Source organism: Pristis pectinata, chromosome 7 (assembly GCF_009764475.1).
Source record: "Pristis pectinata isolate sPriPec2 chromosome 7, sPriPec2.1.pri, whole genome shotgun sequence".
Lineage (NCBI taxonomy): Eukaryota > Metazoa > Chordata > Chondrichthyes > Rhinopristiformes > Pristidae > Pristis > Pristis pectinata.
Genome location: NC_067411.1, coordinates 39,136,935 through 39,156,624, shown reverse-complemented (window position 1 = coordinate 39,156,624; position 19,690 = coordinate 39,136,935). Strand labels below are relative to the sequence as shown.

The following is a 19,690-nucleotide window of genomic DNA, read 5'->3' as shown; positions in this document are numbered from 1 at the left end:
AAAGAGAGCTACGCACTAAACCACAGATGTACCTCAGATGCAGGGCGAGCAGAAAAAACAACAGGGAACACAGTACATAACCATTAAAAATAGTGCAATTCCAAATGACTAACCACTGCATTCCTGAAATATTGGGTAACCTGCTGCAGCAAAGAGAAAATGATAGCCATAGATCACAAATGAAATCAAAACTGAAATAATCTGATTAAAAAAATCCTAAAAACAGACTGCATAGATTAATACAAGTTGTCGAGTTTATTGTCATGTGCACAAGTACAGCAAGGTGCAGGTACAATGAAAAACTTGCTTGCAGCAGCATCACACGTACATAGGTACAGGCAACACACAGAACATAAATAAACAAATTATACCTGACAGTGAAGAAAAAACTGTGCAAAGCAAGACATTAGTGTAAAACACACACAAAAAAACAGACAAATCCATGGTAGTGCAAGAGGGGGTCCGTAGTGTTCTGTTGCGAAGGTAGGGTTAGGGTTGTGTAGGTTGGTTCAAGAACCTGATGGTTGTTGGAAAGTAGCTGTTCCTGAACCTAGTGGTGTGGGACTTCAGGCTTCTGTACCTCCTGCCCGACAGTAGAAACGAGAAGATGGCATGACCTGGATGGTGGCCTCCTGTAGATGCTGTCAGTGGTAGGGAGGGCAGTGCCTGTGATGGACTATTTTTCCCTTCTTGAAAAGAAATCCATCTCCCTAACCCTAATTCTGGCTAGACATGTTGCCTCTCCCGGAAGATCACACAGCTTTGTGTGGGATTGGGTGTGATTGTTTGTTGTGTGAGACAAGGACTCACAAGTAGGACCAACTTCACAGCCCAGAGGGTCCGTGGTCATTGGTGTTCTTATGACTAATATGCTGTAGTCATTTGTAATAGGCAGCAGTGACAGAGCAAAACACTGCACACGATCCAGACACTGCAAATATTTCCCACTGTGCTGGTCACGTAGCACTCTTACACCTCGGACTCAGAGGCTATGGGTTCAAGACCCACTCCTGAGAATAAAGCACAAAATCTGAGGTGCAATTGCTGTACTGTTTCAGCGCTGCACTGTCAAAAGTGCCATTTTCCCCACAATGGATGCAAAAGTTGCTAAGGGCTTATTTCAAAGAAGGGAAAGGGACTTCTACCCAATGTCCTGGCCAATATTTACTCCTCAGTCAGTCTACTCTCAATCATCAACAAAATAAAAGACAGTATCACTGACAATGCCACCAAGCTGTCGAAGCACATTTTGGGTTTTGCCAGCACCACTTGGCTCCAGACCTCATCACAGCCTTGGACCAAACAACAGAATTCCATTAGCGAAGTGAGAGTGACTCTCCTTGATATCAAGGCTGCATGTGACTGAGTGTGGAATCAAGGAATCCTGGTAAAACTGAAAACAAAGGGGAAAACACTGAAGTGGTGTAAATCATACTTTGCACAAAGGAAGATGGTTGTGGTTGCTGGAGATCAGGTACCTCAGTCCAGGACATCGCCACGGGAGTTCCTCAGGGAAGTGTTCCAGGCCCAACCATCTCCAGCTACTTCAATGACATTCCTTCCATCACAAGAGCCGAATTGGGGAAGTTTGCAGATGATTGTGAATGGAAATGAAAATTGCACAATGACTCAGCAAATGAAGCAGTACATGCCTGCATGCAGCAAGACCCAGACAGGTAACAAGCAAATAACATTCATGCCACAGAAAAGTATCAGGAAGTGAACATCTCCAACAAGTGTCTAACCACCCACCTTTGACATACAATGGGATTACAATCACTGAGCCCCTATCAACATTTTAGGGTCCCCATTAGCAGAAATTCAACAGGCCCAGCTATCTAAATATGTAAGTGACAAGGTCAGAGACAGGTTGTGACTCACCTCCCAACACAAAACCTTTCTATCATCTACTAGGCACAAGTCAGAGGTACCATGGTATACTCCCCACTTCCTTGGATGAATGCAGCTCAAATAACTCTCAGAAAGCATGACATCAATCAGCACACTTGAATCGGCACCTCATCCACCAGCAGTACTCCGTGGCTGCAGTGTGCACCATTTACAAAATGGACCACAGTTACTCACCTGGGCTACTTTGACAACAGCTCCCAATCTCTCAACTTCTACCACCACCTGCAGGCTCCCCTCTACATCAAATGCCAAACTGACCTGGAAATATATTGCTGTTCCTTCATCATTGCAGGTCCAAACCCTCCAAGTTCCTACCCTAAAGCACTGTGGAACGATCATAGTAATCCTTGCCAGTGATGGCCAGATCCTGGCAAATGAATAAACTAACTCTGGAGGTCAAGCAGAAACCAGTATAAAGTGCTGAGCAGCACCTTAGGATTCTCATCCTTATTTTGAAATTGCTCTTGGTCTCACCTTCCCTCATTTCCAATCTTCTTCCACATCTGTGTACCTTTACCTCTGGCCTCTAATCACTCCATCAGTGGCTATGGCTTAAAGCTGCTGAGGCGCCAAGATCCAAACATTTTCCTCAAATTGCTTTGTGTGCATCTCTCTCTTCACCATAAAATGCTCAGAATTATCGACTGTCAAGCTATTACCCTATAATCTCATGAAATTTGGTGTCAATGTTTTTGATAATGCAGCACAGTGGCATAGCTAGTACAGCCATTACCTCACAGATCAAGAGACCTAGCTTCAATCCTGACCTTGTGTGCAGTCTGTGTGAAGTTTGCCACCTTCTCCATATGACAGCATGGTTTGCCTCTGGGTGCTCCAGTTTCCTCCCACATCCCAAAGACATACAGGTTGGTAGGTTAATTGACCACTGTAAATTGTCCCTAGTGTGTGAGTGAGTGGTAGAATCTGGAGAGAAGAGTTGAAAATGTGGGGAGAATAAGATGGGGATTAATGTAGGATTAGTTAAATGGGTGGTTGATGGTTGGCATGGATTCAGTGGGCTGAAGGGCCCATTTCTGTGCTGTCCCTCTGTTTCCATACTCCCTGGAAATATCTTAGACATCTTGTATATGTTAAAGTTATATAACACAAAACCTGCCTTTGTGACAGGCCTTTTGAGTGTATGGACGTCATTCAGTAATTTAATTTCCCTAATTTATTCAAGAACTAACTTCCTTCACAAATTCAGTTCACAGACGGAGAGTCAATTTTTTTTATAAATGACTTGGATGAAGTGGAAGGGTGGGTTGGTAAGTTTGCAGATGACATAGAGGTTGGTGGCGTAGTAGATAGTGCAGAAGGTTGTCGCAGGTTGCAATGGGATATTGACAGGATGCAGAGCTGGGCAGAGAAGTGGCAGATGGAGTTCAATCTGGAGAAGTGTGAAGTAATACACTTTGGAAGATCGAACTTGAAGGCAGGGTACACGGTTAATGGCAGGATTCTCAGCAGTGCTGAGGAACAGAGAGATCTTGGGGTCCAAGTACATAGGTCGCTCAAAGTTGCCATGCAAGTTGATAGGGTGCTTAAGAAGGTGTTATGTGTGCTGGCCTTCACTAGCTGGGAGATTGAGTTCAGGAGCAGAGAGGTAATGTTGCAGCTCTATAAGACCCTGGTTAGACCACATCTAGCATATTTTTTTCAGTTCTGATCACCACATTATAGGAAGGATGTGGAAGCTTTGGAGAGGGTGCAGATGATATTTACAAGAATGCTGCCTGGATTGGAGAGCATGTCTTATGAGGAAAAGCTGAGCAAGTTAGGGCTTTTCTCCTTGGAGGGACGGAGGATGAGAGGAGATTTGATAGAGGTGTATAAGATTATGAGGGGCATAGAAAGAGTGGATAGCCAGCATCTTTTCTCCAGGGCAGTAATTGTCAATACTAGAGTTCACCCGTTTAAGATGCGTGGAGGAAAGTTCGGGGGGGGGGGGGGGGGGGGGCGCGATGTCAGAGGTAGTTTTTTTTTAAAAACACAGAGTGGTGGGTGCCTGAAATGCATTGCCTGGGGCAGGGTGGGGGGGGGGGGGGTGGTGGTGGTAGGCGCTGATACGATAGGGTCATTTAAGAGACTCCTAGATAGGCACATGGTTGAAAGAAAAATAGAGGTTTATGGGAGGTGAAGTAGAGAGGGTGATAGATAGAATGTGGATAAGGTTTACAACACAACATCGTGGGTTGAAGGGCCTGTACTGTGCTGTACTGTTCTATGTTCTGCAGCACTTCACCACAATTGAAAAAGAGGAACTGTGCTAAATAACATGGATTAGAAGTGCCTGTTACTGGCATGGTTGATTGCAAACAGGTTCTTGTTTGAAGAAGTCACCCCAAGCCACATGGGCAAGAGCTGCCTTGGTCACATTCACCTTTCCTGCTGGATCTTTATCTATCTGCACTGACAAACTCCCATAATGAGCAGGAAGGTCAGATCACGTGAAAGAGCAGGATCCATCACTCCACTGGATACATGCCAGACACCTGTCTCCGTTAACCTTGGCTTTCAATGCTCTTGGGAGGTGTAATCAAGACATTGAGAGATGACCTCAGCTACTCCCTTTCCCTCTTGGGAAGAAATAACTGTTTGGATCAGTCATGCCCATGGCCAATATGAAGGCACCTCCCAGTCCCTATCAGAATTCAACAGCCTTAACATGATGCCTCCCTCACAGGCTGCTGACATTCTGGGTCTTGGAATCTGCCACCGCACAAACTTGTATAACAATTTGACATGGTGAAACATCCCAGTTATTTCCCAGGAGTTTTAATAGGGTCAGTGAAAAACATGGAAGAGGAGGAGGCACCAGCTGGAAGCCTTGGTTCGGGTGGCCCAATATTTTAGACCAGGTGACTTGAAGGAATCAGAGACTATGGATCAAACCCGTAGATTTCCCAAGTCTCATTCCATGGGATCATGAAGGAGGCATGGTATTCTTCCTCCAATTTAACTTTCAACCTGAATGAAAAACACTATGATGCCAGAGGAACTCAGCAGGCCAGACAGCATCTGTGGAGAAAAGCAGGCAGTCAATGTTTCGGATCACGATCCTTCTTCAGGACTGAAGATAGGGAAAGGGGAAGCACAATATATGAGGGAAAAGCAGAGCAGTGATAGGTGAACAAAAGAGGGGAGGTGGGATGGGCACAAGGTGGTGATAGGTAGATGCAGGTACGAGATAGTGATAGGCAGGTGTGGGGGAGGAGGGGAGAGCAGATCCACTGGGGGATGGGTCAAAGGCGAGGAGAGAAAAGGAAAAAAGGTAGAAACAAAAGAGGCTAGGAAAGGGAAGCGGCAGCGTGGTGGGGGAAGGGGGGGTGGGGATTACTTAAAGTGGGAGAATTCCATGAACATTGAATTCTCCCACTTTAAGAGGGGTCCTGACCCGAAATGTTGACCACTTGCTTTTCTCCACGGATGCTGCCTGGCCTGCTGAGTTCCTCCAGCATCATCACATTTTTCATCTAGCTTCCAGCATCTGCAGTCCTTTATTTCTCTTTATCTTTCAACCTATTGAGACAGCTTATTTGGTCATTATCAGCTTGTTGCATGCAGAAAATTATTGTGTGCAAATTAGTTGACGTGTCCCTTACGTTCCAAAGCTTGATTTTGAATAATTTCGGATGCCCTCGGGTAGGGGAAAGGCACAGAAAAAAAATGTAAATCCTTTCATTCCTTCTGCTACACATTGACATTTTGCATTCTTGTTTAGCCTCCTCATCAACTCATGGTGAGGAGAGTGTTTTGGTGCACATAAGGAATCTTAAATCCATAATTTCTTCCCCCCCCCCCCCCACACCCATATAGAAAATGGAATCCTAATTGCTCCCTACTGGGAAAAACAGGATAGAAAAATTATCCTCCGCAGCAGGAGAGCTGAGAAAAACAAAACACTAAATCCCGTGATTAAACTGCACGAGGCTGGAGAAACCAACACTCCTGATCCCTGTTACCTGGTATCATGACTAATGAGGGAGAAAACAAAAAGTTGCACATACTGTTGCCTGGCAACTTGACTGACTGCTGTGGGTCTAACCCGTCAAATATTCTACAGCAGTGCCACAGAATTAAAAGCATACTGCATGCAAAAAGACAGCCATTGAGATGGTTTAGGGTTCCCGTGCATCCTCTTCCCCCTCCTCCAAGCCTTTTCTTCTATAACATTCCAATGAATTGCCATTAAGCTGGAAAGAGTATAGAGGAGATTTATGAGGATGTTGCTGGGACTCGGACTGAGTTATGGAGAGAGGTTGAGACTTTATTCATTGGCGTGTAGGAAAATGAGGGGTGATCTTATAGATGTGTACAAAATCATGAGAGGCATAGATGGGGTCAACATGCACAACCTTTTTCCCCAGGCTTGGGGAATCAAGAATGAGGGGGCATTGGCTTAAGGTGAGAGGGGAGAGATTTAATAGGAAACTGAGGAGCAACTTTTCCCACCAAGAGGGTGGTACATATATGGAATGAGCTGCCAGAAGAAATGGTTAAGGCAGGTACATTAACAACATTTAAAAAGGTACTTGGACAGGGACATAGGAAAGGTTTAGAGGGATGTGGGCCAAACACAGACAAATGGGACTAGCTTAGATAGGATTCTTGGTCAGCATGGACTAGTTGAGCCAAAAGGCCTGTTTCCATGCTGTATGACTCCACAATTCTTGAACTGGCTTGGGATTTATTCCTTTCCCTTTAAGATGCATGTTAGAAGGGCATCACTGACTAGGCCAGCATTTATTGCCCTTTCCTGAACTGAGTGGTTTGCCAGAGCACAGGTAGGAGGGAGAGTGGTTCTGGGGTCACACACAGCTCAGATGGACAAGGGCAGCAGATTTTCTAGTAGAGGATATGAACCAGATTGATTTTTATTAAGATAATCAGATAGTTTTGAGATCATCAGTACTAATACCAGCTTTCCAAATTTATTTAATTTATATTTACTGGATGCCAGTGTGGAATTTGAAAATGTTTCCCCAACATCAATAAGCCAAACCTCTGGATCCCCCCCTTTAAATAAAATGCTACATAGATCCAAGTTGTTGTTAACACAATTTATTTTTCTATCCCATCAATGCCTCACACTGTTTCCCAACAACCCTACTGGAACCCTTCAAAGTTCAGCAGGTTTTAATGACACAAAAGCCCACTTCATAACAACATTTTGTTTTAACTTAGGTTTTCGATAATCTACAGGCAAAGAAACAAGGCTGTGTGACCTGCTCCAAGCACACAGTTTCCTGTGATGGGAACAACAAGCACATCGTTTATCCACCTCTCTTCTGCATAACTGGTGCCTTCATTTAAAGTATACTGCCACAAATTTCCCTGATATGTTTTTGGCTGTGAATTTTCAGTAGGAATGAAGACAGACTTGCATTCCCATGGCATCTTTCCCTTCCCTCATAGTACATCATAAAGCAAACTCTTTCCTTCCTTCTCCTGGCTGTATGTTGACATTTTGGTCAGCATTCAAACCAACTCCTGACGAATAAAGTGTTTTGGTGCTGATAAATAAGAATGTAGTCACTGTTGTAATATCAGACAGTGGCAGGCAGTTTACATGCGGCAAGCTCCCATTAAGAACAATGTCAGAATACAGAAGCTAGCCCTTCAGCCCACCAAGTCTACACTGACCATCAACCACTCATTTACAATAATCCTATATTCTCATCAACTGTCCCCAGATTCTATCACTCACCATCACGCTAGGGACACTAACAGTGGCCAATTAACCTACTAATCCATGTCTTTGGGATGTGGAGGAAACTGTTAATGACCAGATTATGTGTCTCCAAGAGATGTTGATTGAGGGATAAATATTCACCAGGACATAAGGGGTATGTTTGTGTGAAATGGTGCAGTTGGATCCTTTGCCTCCACCCTAGAAAACAGACAGGGCCACAATATATCATCCCACTCAAAAGTCAGCATCTCTCTGTACTGGAATGTCAGCCTAGACTTCTATCCACAAGTCTCTGGAGTGGGATTTGAACCAACAACCTTTTGATTCAGAAGCAAGACACAGCTGACACACGGTCAAACATTACCCTGAAGAGTGAACTTTAGAGGTTACTTGAAGAAAAATGTACAGTCTCAGTAAAGACACAAGATCTTTATTCTTCTGTACACATCCTCCAATTTCAAATTCCAGAAATGAGTCCCTATTCAAAATCTCTCTCTAGAATTAAGGATGTTCAGGGTGTGCAGGGGCAGTGGTGTGTAACAAATACATTACTATGAATTAACTCAGGATGTAGTCCAGCTAAAATCCAGAGGGGATTCAGACATCTTTTTGAGCTATAGACTCTTCCAATCTGTTTTTAATCAATCACATTCCATATTTCCATTTAGATTTAGGGGCCATTTGGCCCATCAGTCTAAGCCAACTCACAGAACACCTCCATTCCCCCATTAATTTTCTCTTTAACCTATTCTCTCTTTATTTCCATCAATATCCCCCCAGATTTTACCATCCATATGCACTAAGGGCAATTTACAAATGCCCAATTAGCCTACCAACCCACACATCTTTGGTATGTTGGAAGAAACCAGAGAAACCTTGGTATCATCTACAAACTTAGCATTGTGGCCAAGTTTGCAGACAATACCAAGAGAGGTGCAGGGAAAGGTAGTGTCAGAGGCAGGGAGTCTGCAGAAGGTCTTGGACAGGTTGGGAAAGTGGGCAAAGAAGTGTCAGATGGAATACAGCATAGGGAAGTGTGGAGTTATGCACTTTGGTAGGAAGGATAAAAAGGTATAGACTATTTTTGTTTAAATGGGAAGAGAATTCAGAAATTGGAGGTGCAAAGGGACTTTGGAGGAGGTTTCCATTAGTAGGAGTCTAGGATCTGATGGCACAGCCTCAGAATAAAGGGACATCCCTTTAAAACTGAGATGAGGAGGAATTTCTTCAGCCAGAGGGTGGTGAATCTGTGGAATTCCTTGCCACAGACAGCTGTGGAGGCCAAGTCATTGGGTGTATCTAAGGCAGAAATTGATAGGTTCTTGATCGGTAAGGGGGTTAAGGGTTACAGGGAGGTGGTGGGAGAATGGGGGTTGAAACAAAAAAACCCAGCCATGATTGAATGGCGGAGCAGACTCAATGGGCTGAATGGCCTGATTCTGCTCCTATGTGTTATGGTCTAAATCTGAATAAGTCATTACCTAATATCCTAGTTCTAATCCAGCCATTGATCTAAAACATTAATTCTGCTCCTCTCTCCACATTCACTGCTTGACTTGCTGACTGCTTGCAACATCTCTTTTTAATTTTGGTTTTCCAGAATCTACAGTACCTTTTGTATTAATGTGCGATTCTGGATTTAGAATAAACTCTTCTAATCACTAATACAAATTTATAAAAGATCTCTCAGAACCACATATACAAACACACATTTTCCAGCTGTCTCAACTAACATAATATAAATGGAAAATTAATCATGGATTCCTCTTTTTCTGGCAGAATATTCCCCTTCCCAACCTCAAGAATTACAGAATCTAGAAGCCAAATATTTAAAAAAAATGGAACTTAAAAGCTTTGAATCACTTGAGTGTTTACCATTTCAGCATTGATGGAGTTAAAAAATCCCAGATATATTGCTTTGGACTTTTAAAAGGTTCTATTTAAATAAATTCAAAACTGATTAATGTATATGCAAATCATAGTGACAAATTTAAACAAACAAATATGCAGCAGGCTCTGTATGGACACTCGGGAATCAAAATGAATACTAAACCAGGTGCTATATCTCGAGGTTAAGATCAGTTAATGTTAAATTTAACTTATTAATAATGTAGAAATAATAAGGGGCCCTTTTGGTTCAAATTTAAACAATAAAAATACCCAATATAATGGATAGGTCTGTTTATGGTTGAGTTACTGTCCAACATCCAAGGAAAGCTGATCATAAGCATGGACAACTTGGAAAGGCCCAAAAGCTATTTCTGATTTTAACTGGTTACGTACACACCTCATGACATAACCCTATCACCTTCACATGATACAATTGGCAAAGCTTGTAAACATTAACCTAGGTTAACCAGCAACTAAAGCGCATGCTCAGTTAAACAACATTTATTCTGTATGTGGAATTCACCTTTAGCTACTTCATTCCCATCATCACCCCTGAATGGTGCTACATCTAGATGCACATGAAGTGCCAGAGGCCAACATTAGTCCTGATCGTTCTATTCAGATACCTGGCCAAGAGCTGGCTCTCACCTCTGACTAAACACTTGTCCCAAGTCAATGGCTAAACTTTAAAATGCCTGCCTCCCCAAAGTTCCAGGGCTTTACCCCACCTTTATCTCTGCAACATCTTTCAACCATGTCACATTTCTGTATTCTCCAATTCTGGCCTTCGGGTCATCCCCAATTTTGAATCACTCCACTTCTGGCAGTCATGCCGTAGAACATAAAACAGTACAGCACAGGCCTTTCGGCCCACAATATGTGCTGGACAGGATGCCAAATTAAACTAATCACTTCTTGCATGATCCATATCCCTCCATTTCCTGCATATTCACATGCCCATCCAACAGCCTCTTAAATGCCACTCTCATATCTACTTCTCCCACTACCCCAGTAGCCCATTCCAGGCACCTACCACGCAGTGTTAAAAAAAAACTTGCCCTGCACATTTCCCTTAAACTTTTCCCCTCTCACCTTAAAGCTCTGCTCTCTAGTATTTGACATTTCTACCCTGGGAAAACGATTCTATCTATGCCTCTCATAATTTTATAAACTTTGTTCAGCTCTCCCCTCAGCACCTGATGAAACAACCCAAGTTTGTCCAACCTCTCCTTATAGCCAATACTCTCAAAACCAGGCAGCATCCTGATAAACCTTTTCTGCACCCTTTCCAAAGCTTCCACATCCTTCCTGTAATGGGGCGACCAGAATTGCACACAATACTCCAAGTGCAGCCTAACCAGCTTTATACATGACTTCCTGACTCATACTCAGTGCTCAACGAAGGCAAGCATACCTTGCCTTTAATGCATAAACTCTAGGTCCTAAATTCTCACCCTAAACCAACTCCTCTCCATTCCTACTTCAGTACCTACACCTCAGTTCCCTCCATACGCTTCTTTGCAATCAAAGGTGTGGCTAATGGAAACCAACATGGGTCCAAGTTACACCCATCTCTTTGTTGAATGTGTGGAGCCACTTCAGTCCCTCACTTCCTTTTCCACTGAACTGATGACTGTATTGGTGCTGCTTCCTGCTCTTATATGGAACTCAGACATTTCATAGCATTAGAGCAATACAGCATGGAAATAGGCCCTTCAGCCCAACTCGTCATGCCAATCATGGTGCCCCTCAAGCTAGTCCCATTTGCCTGCATTTGGCCCATCTCTCTCCAAACCCCACCTATCCATGTACTTACCCAAATGTCTTTTAAATGTTGTTATTGTACCTGCCTAAACTACTTTCTCTGGCAGCTTGTTCCATATACTCACCACCCTCTGCATGAAGAAGTTGCCCCTCAGGTCCCATTTAAATCTTTCACCCCTCAGAGTCAGAGCACGAAAACAGGCCCTTCAGCCCAAACCATCTATGCCAACTGTGTTGCCCAGTGAGCTAGTCCCATTTGCCTGGGTTTGGCCCATAGCCCTCTAAGCCTTTCCTATCCATATCTAGATGGCTTTTTAAGATGTTGCTAATGTGCCCACCTCGACCACTATTTTTGGCAGTTCATTCCAAATACATGCCTTTTCTGTCAGTTTCAACCCTGCACTCGCCTTCACTTGATCCATCTCTAACTCTTTACTTCTCTATTGAAGAGATGGAGATAAGCCTTCACTACATGAACTCACACAGCTCTCCTGATTTACCTCCTCCCACTCTGCTTCTTGCAATGGGCTCTACTCCAATCCCCAATTTCAGAGTCTCTGTTGCAGTCGTTCAGCTGACAACACCCATGCTCCCAATATACACCTTCTCTCTCACCCGTGGTCAACCTGTCTCTTGACTACATCTGCTTCATTCCTTATGTCTGCTCTCACTTGCTCTCCTCCCACCCAAAGCATGAAAACCAGCTTCCCCTCTATGGACTGTCTACACTTACTGCTGCCTCCGGAAAGCAGCCAACACAATCAAGGACCTCTCCCACCCCAGTCATTCTCTCTTCTCGCCCCTCCCATCATGCAAAAGATACAAAAGCCACACTCACTTCTGACCGACACTCGTCCCAAGCTCTCGGTACGAACCATCAGGCTGAAGGACAGCTTCTATCCTGCTGTTGATTCAGACTTCCTGAACAGACCTCTTGTATGATAAAGATGGACTCTTGTTCTCACAATCTACCTCATCATGGCCCTTGCACTTTGTCTATTTGCACTGCACTCTCTGTAACTGCAACACTATATTCTGCATTTTTTTTTCCCCTTTTGTGTTTCCTGGAACATATTCACATATGGAATGATCTGTCTGGATGGCATGCAAATCTTTTCACTGTACCTTGGTATATGTGGCAATAATAAACCAATGACCTTGTGCTCACCTCCCACCTCTACATTCAATAGATCATCCTGGGTAAATTCTGATACCTCCATAAGGTAACACTGCCAAACACAAGTTCTCCTTCACTTCCCTCCCATTTCTGGAGGAATTGTCCCCTCTGTGGAACTCTAGCCCATTCCTTCACCTCCACCAGTACCTAGACCCTTCTTACTGCACTTTCCCTTACAACCACCCTGTTGTGAAGGGACCCAAAAAGTCAGTGAATGGAATTGGTGCTCATGTGCAGTCTCTTCTGCAGGGGAGAAATTCTACATGATGAAACATTTAGTGACTACTTTGCAGAACACTTTCATTCAGTTTGCCAGGGTGACCCCCAAGTCACTTTATTTCTCCATCCCAATCTCACTTTGATCTTCTACGTTGTTCCATTGAAGCTCAACATAACCTCAGGGAAAACAGCCCCTCACCTCCCCATTACACCCTTCAGGACTCAACACAAAATTCAAATATCCATCCTTTCCAGTCCTGTACATTGTTACTGGAGACAAGAGATTGCAGATACTGGAATCTGGAGCAACAAAATCTGCTGGAAGAACTTGGTGGGTCAAGCAGCATCTGTGGGGGAAAAGGAATTCTATACGTTTTGGGTCGAGATCCTGCATCAGGACACCTGTTTCTTGTATTCCCTGGAGACACGAGAGACTGCAGATGCTGGAATATGGAGCAACAAGCAATCTGCTGGAGGAACTCAGCAGGTCGAGCAGCATCTGTGCAGGAAATGGTCTTGATGCTGAGGTACAAACCAAAACGTCAGCAATTCCTTCCTCCCCCCACCCCCCACCCCCATAGATGCCACTCGACCTGCTGAGTTCCTCCAACAGATTGTTTGTTGCTCTCATATCCCACCAACCCCCCCCCTCCTTTTCTACTAGTTCAGATTTCACTCATATACTTACATCACCCCAAGACACAGCTTTTGTTATTCTTCAGGTTCACCACACTTTTTCAGCTGGTGTCGCTACCACTTATGACATTCCATCTCCCTTGGTTTTCACCTCCCACAGACTTCCCTTTTGTTCTCTTCACCCTTCCCCACTCTCTCTGGAAATGGGACCAGTTTAAAGTTACAATTTTTCCAAGTCGTGATGAAGGGTGACCAACCCAAAATGTTAACATCACTTCTCCCTCCACAGATGAAGTCTGAGCTGCTGAGAATTTCCAGCATCACCCACCAGCTTTTGCTCCACCCCTGACCTCCACTTTTTCATACTAGCTGTCTCCCCCTTTCTTTCCAGTCCCAGATGAAGGGTTTTGACCTGAAACATCAATCATCCATTCCCCTCCATAGATGCTGCTCGACCCATTGAGTTCCTCCAGCAGATTGTTTGTTGCTCCAGATTCCAGCATCTGCAGTCTCGTGTCTCTATCTTGCTCTATGCAACTTGGCTGCCATATTTCCTGAATTATAAATCACTGCACCTCAAAATTAATTCATTAGCTGTAAAAGAATTTTGAGATATCCTGAAACAAAGGTGAAGTGCACTATACAAATGCATTTTTTTTTAAAAAAATGTTCCTTAAAAGCTACCAGTCCTTTGATCACATGCCCAAATATCACTATGGATTGGCACCAAATTTTGCCTGACAACACCCCTGTGAAACAGCTTGGAATGTTTCACTGCGTTAAATACTAAGCAATGTATGTAGTCTTTGAGGAAAATGAAGGTGCCATATCAAGAGTTTATTTCTTGCCCTCCACAACACTCATCTGAAAATTTCTCAGACAAGGAACAGGAAATCACTTCTTGTTATTCAGTTTTGCTAAACTTAATTACGCAAAACCCATGACAAAATGTATACCAATTATTTCTGGGGTCAGTGTGCATGATATAGCAATGAGATAAGGGGCAGGATAGTTCTCTATAAAAGTAGATATCTAGTTTTAAAAAAATTCCTATTGAAAACCCAATGGTAGCTGGATTTTTGCACTCCATAAAACATTTTATAATCTTTTCCCTGAAGGAAGAAATCATCAAGGCCAGTGCACACCCCTAAACGCCCTTTGAGACACCTTCTCAAATCAATATAGTGGAAGCCAGTTCTGTAGTCATTGGGAGGGGAGCCACAGGATTTGGAAATGACAATAATAAGGGAATGGCAAGTTCCAAGTTTAGAGGGGAAGTTGCAGATGGTGGTGGTTCCTCTCACCTATAGTCCTTGTCTTTCTAGATAGGTCATAGGTTTGGAAGGAGCTGGCTATTTCACAAACATGCATTTGCACAGTCATAGGTATAGGCAAATAGCAACATATTAATATTGCTTAACTGGTTAGAATTTATGATAATGTACCTTTACCAGCTTATTGGGCCAGCAAGCATGCAAAAATGACAATTTGTAAGTCACCTCTAAGTCTGTTTCAAGTTCCAATCTATTGATAAGATATCTGTTCCAACCCAGCCAAAATAAAGGTCAGCCCATCTGATCCAAGGAGACTGGATTTTGAAAACCGGCAAAATTATATTGTAAGAATTCATTTCAAAATTAAAAAAGGTATAAAGCTCTGCGCATGAAAATTGCACACTGAATCACTACATAACCACACATACTGCATATGATGCCTGCCATTCTTTACCAACACCACTGCAACCAGTTACTCTATACATTGAGAAACAAAGGACTGCAGATGCTGGAATCTAGATGAAAAACACTATGGTGCTGGAGGAACTCAGCAGGCCAGGCAGCATCCGTGGAGAAAAGTAGGCTGTCAATGTTTTGGGTCAGGACCCTTCTTCAGGACTGAAGGTAGGAGGTACTTTCTGCACATTGCAGTTACAGACAGAGCACAGGTGTTCTGCAAAACGGTCACCTAGTTTGCATTTGGTCTCGCCAATATATTTAAATTTTTAAATTTTATTTACAGCGCGGTAACAGGCCCTTCCGGCCCAACGAGTCCGCGCCACCCATTTTAAACCCAAATTAACCTACCCGTACGTCTTTGCAATGTGGCAGGAAACCCACACAGACACAGAAGAACATACCAAGTCCTTACAGACAGCGACGGGAATCGAACACCGATCGCTGGCGCTGTAATAGTGTCGCGCCAACCACTATGCTACCATATATAGAGGCCACATTTGGAGCACCAAATGCAGAAGGTGATATTGCATTCTGTGCTCCAAGTGTGGCCTCCTCTATATTGACGAGACCAAATGCAGACGAGGTGAATGTTTCGCAGAACACCTGCACTCTGTCCGTAACCGCGATCTGCATCTCCTCCACTGCCAGTCACTTCAACTCCCCCTCCAACTCCATCACAGATATGTCAGTCCTCGGCCCCCTCCACTGCCAGGAGAATTCCAAGTGCAAACTGGAGGAACAGCACCTCATTTTCCATCTTGGAACCTTACAGCCTAATGGCATGAACATTGAATTCTCCCACTTGCAGTAATCCCCACAACCCTCCCCCACCAACCATGCTTCTTTCCTTCCCTCGACTCTTTCTACCCCTCCCCCTTTTTCCTCCTTACCTTTGACCCATCCCCCGGTGGATCTGCTCTCCCCTCCTCCCCCACACCTGCCTATCACTATCTCGTACCTGCATCTACCTTTCACCACCGTGCCCACCCCGCCTCCCCTCTTTTGTCCACCTATCACTGCTCTGCTTTTCCCTCCCATATACTGGGCTTCCCTTTTTCCTACCTGAAGAAGGGTCCTGACCTGAAACATTGACTGCCTGCTTTTCTCCATGGATGCTGCCTGGCCTGCTGAGTTCCTCCAGCACCATAGTGTTTTTCAACTCCATACATTAAAGAATTAATCTGTTCTGGACTGTTTTTCCAAGTGAAAACAAAATCAGGTATAAAGAAAGGGAATCTCTGCTTCCCAAATTTAAATTTGCTACTATTTCAAAACAGGGAACTGGGATCAAAAGATAAAATTTTTTAAAAATCTGAAACGAGTTAGATTTGGAAAATATTTTAAAACAGAAATTATACACAATTTTGTACAATCTAATATAAATTCAGTTTGCACCATGCTTGCAACAAGTTTGATGAAAACTGATACCTTTTATTTACATATAAACATGCGCATTTATATGTAAGTGTATCCATTTCTCCCTTTCTATGCCTCATTCCCCAATGTCCCTGCACCTCTCTTCAATCAACGACCCTTCCTCCCGCACCCAAGTCCTTATCTAACTGCATGAGTGATCACCCAAAACAAACCCAGTCATTTGACTGGTGTCAAGTACATTACATTCTGTTTGAGAACCTCAGTTTTAATGCAAAAATTGACTTTAGACTAAAATTCAAAAGGTGAAGCTTTTTTCTTTTCCCTGAAAGGACTTGTGTTATTCCCAACATAAGAGCAGGCTTAGGGAGCTGAACAAAAAGGTGAACCCACTCACTGACCGAATACCTTCAATCCAACTGCTGTTAGAGAGCTTGTCACACCACTAAGGATTCTTCTACAGAAAGTGCAGCTTACAAGACCCTGGACTCCAGTGTTTATTCACAAGCTCATTTTGTTTTCACATAAACCAATGGACTAAAACTTAACCATTCCCAACAACTGATCTAAGCGTAAAGCACTGTTCCATACTCCAGTCTAAGGAAGCACAGTTGTGATCTTACAGAGCACAAGCAGCACCTTCTAATAAACACACAGGACACAAACCTAGAAATACACCCAGCATCTATCGCACTCTCATTCTTCTTCTCCCCCTCACCGCCTTCCTCCCGCACACTCCGACTCTCCCTCTGCACTCCCCAAACTCCAACTGCACCCCTGTCGTACACTCCCCCTTCACCCTCCCGCCCCCCTCCAACCGCCCACCCTCTCCTCATGCACCCTTCCCACCATCCACCCTCCAACACATGCCCCCTCCAAATGGCCTTCCCTCTATCTCACCCCATCCCCTCCAACTACACCCTCTCCACCCCCCTTGACCTGAAGCCGCCCGGTGCCTTTACTCCCCACCTGTCGCCCGGTGCACCCACCCCCACCCCACCGTCACCCGCCTTGACCTGAAGCCGCCCGGCGACCACCCCCCGCCCGGCGCACTCACTCCCCACCTGCCTCCCGGTGCATCAGGTGAGCGCCGCCTCCGTCCACTCTCTCCGCGTGCTCGTCTCACTCTCGCACCATGTGGCAGCGCGCGCCACCCCTCGCGTGCACGCGCACAGAGAGAGAGACACACACAGAGCTATTGTTGTGTGGTCCAGTCTCCACCCCCTTCCTCCAGCCAGGGCACAGAAAGAGCCCAGCCCTAGAGAGCTGCTGCACCACTGATAAAGTGGAAAATAAACACATTTAACACCGATAACGCCGAGCCAGGCACAGACCCCGCAGCAGCTGCGCTGCGTCCTCCACCAGCTGCCTGGCCGGCCGCTCCATTTATTTATTCATGTCTCCCATTTATGATACCTGGGGAATATGGGCTAATTACACCGCTGAAGAGGTTTCCCCAGTGTATACACCTTCAGATTGCGACACAGCCGTCCTTCCTCAACACAAGGCGTGCAGATGTCAATCACCAGAGCTATTTCGTTTGTAGGTATCTTATTCTTTCTTTCAGAAGCAGATCCTGATTTTAGCAATGAGTTAATCCACCTTTAACCGTCATTTCGCACCCTGAATGAAGGTAAACTCTAATCATATTGTGCACATACACCAATTCTCCCCTTCCATAAAATGAGCAAGGTTTACTATCGTAAAACCTGACATAAAATTACCAGCCTATGTAACCATAGTCAGAGCTCCATTTCCTTCAAGGAACGTGCATTTAAAAATAGGTCACAATTCCTTTGACTCACGTTTCTTGCTGTGTGGCCCGCTTCACTTCTCCGGAATATTTTGCTTTCCCTTTGCAACGCTGATTTTAAACTGGAGGAAGAATTCGCTCGCACAGCTTCCCCCAGAAGTAAGTTCCATTCAGCTGTGAGCTGGACAGAGAGATAAAGACCCGCCGCCGCAGTACGGGAATGAAAGTTCCCTGTTCTGTTGAACAGCGATCCCCCTGGTGGCTGATTTGAATGTGCAAAGCAGCCAAACTGCAGATTACCTCGACAGGATAATTATACAACATTGGAAGGTGCCATTTGGACTATCGAAAGACATATTCAGTTAGTTGTTTCCCCTTCCAATCAATTGTCCTTTCAAAATTATGATAAGACCTGCTTCCCTTTCAATGAATCTGGTAAACCTTCATTGCACTCCCTCTATCACAGGTATAGCCTTAGGGAGACCAGAGGTTTAGAGGGATATGTGCTAAATGCAGGTAAATGGGACCAGTTCAGGTAGGTCAGCATGGACGAGCTGGGCTGAAGGGCCTGTTTCCATGCTGTATAACTCTATGATTCTATCTGTGCACAATAGATTAGATGCACTCTCACCAGGGCCCTATATATAGCTCCAAGGAGCCATCTTCACCCTTGTAAAATTTTCTTGCAATGAAAGTCAACATATTAGTTGCTTTCCCAATTGCTTGCTGTACCTGGGTGTTGACTTTCCGTGATTAATATAGAAGGACAACCAGGTCTCTTGAATACCAACATCTTTCAATCTCTCACCATACAAAAAAAACTCCACCTTTCTCATTTTTTTCTACCAAGGAGGATGATCTCATATTTTTCCACATTATATTCCATCTGCCATGCCATCACCATTCACTTAGCTTTTTAACATCCCTCTCGGCATTCTCCTCATAACTCACAGTACCATCTATCATCAACAAACATGACACTTGATCCCCTCATTCGAAATCATTGACATAGATTGTGAATCACTGGGACTTTAGCACCAATCCCTGCAGCACCACACTAGTCACAACCTACAATCAGGAAATGACCCTTTAATTCCAAGTCTCTATTTCATGCTTGTTAACCAATCTACCATCTATAATTCTGGATTACTCTAAATCCAAGGACTCTAATTTTATTTAATAACCACTAGTATGGTACCTTATTGAAGGTTGGCTGAAGATCCAATTACTCTATGAGTTACAGCCTCAAAAATACTAACAGATTTATCAAACATGACTTTCATAAATCCATGTTGATTGCACAATTCTCCAATTATTTTCTAAGTGCCCTAATGCCATTTCCTTAGTTATAGATTTTAGCATTCTGCCTTCTGCTAATAGGTAAATTGGTTTATTATTATCACATGTACTAAGGTACATTGAAAAACTTTGTTTTGCATACCATCCATACAGATCATTTCATCACACCAGTACATTGAGGTAGTACAAGGGTCAACAATAACAGAATGCAGAATAAAATGTTACCATTACAGAGAAAG

At 44.0% G+C, this 19,690-nt stretch overlaps 1 protein-coding gene across 6 annotated transcripts in view; it reads right to left on the bottom strand.

Annotated features, from left to right (window-relative positions):
• The window catches only part of pip5k1ba (phosphatidylinositol-4-phosphate 5-kinase, type I, beta a), a 131,251-nt gene extending 112,034 nt beyond the window's left edge, over positions 1-19,217 (bottom strand). Inside the window, exon 1 of one of the 6 annotated variants that reach the window (XM_052019382.1) lies at positions 18,205-19,217. The gene's annotated coding sequence lies outside the window, so the exon portion shown is untranslated. The other 5 variants (XM_052019373.1, XM_052019381.1, XM_052019376.1 and 2 more) reach the window with 5 other exon arrangements.
• Between the last annotated feature and the right edge of the window lie 473 nt (positions 19,218-19,690).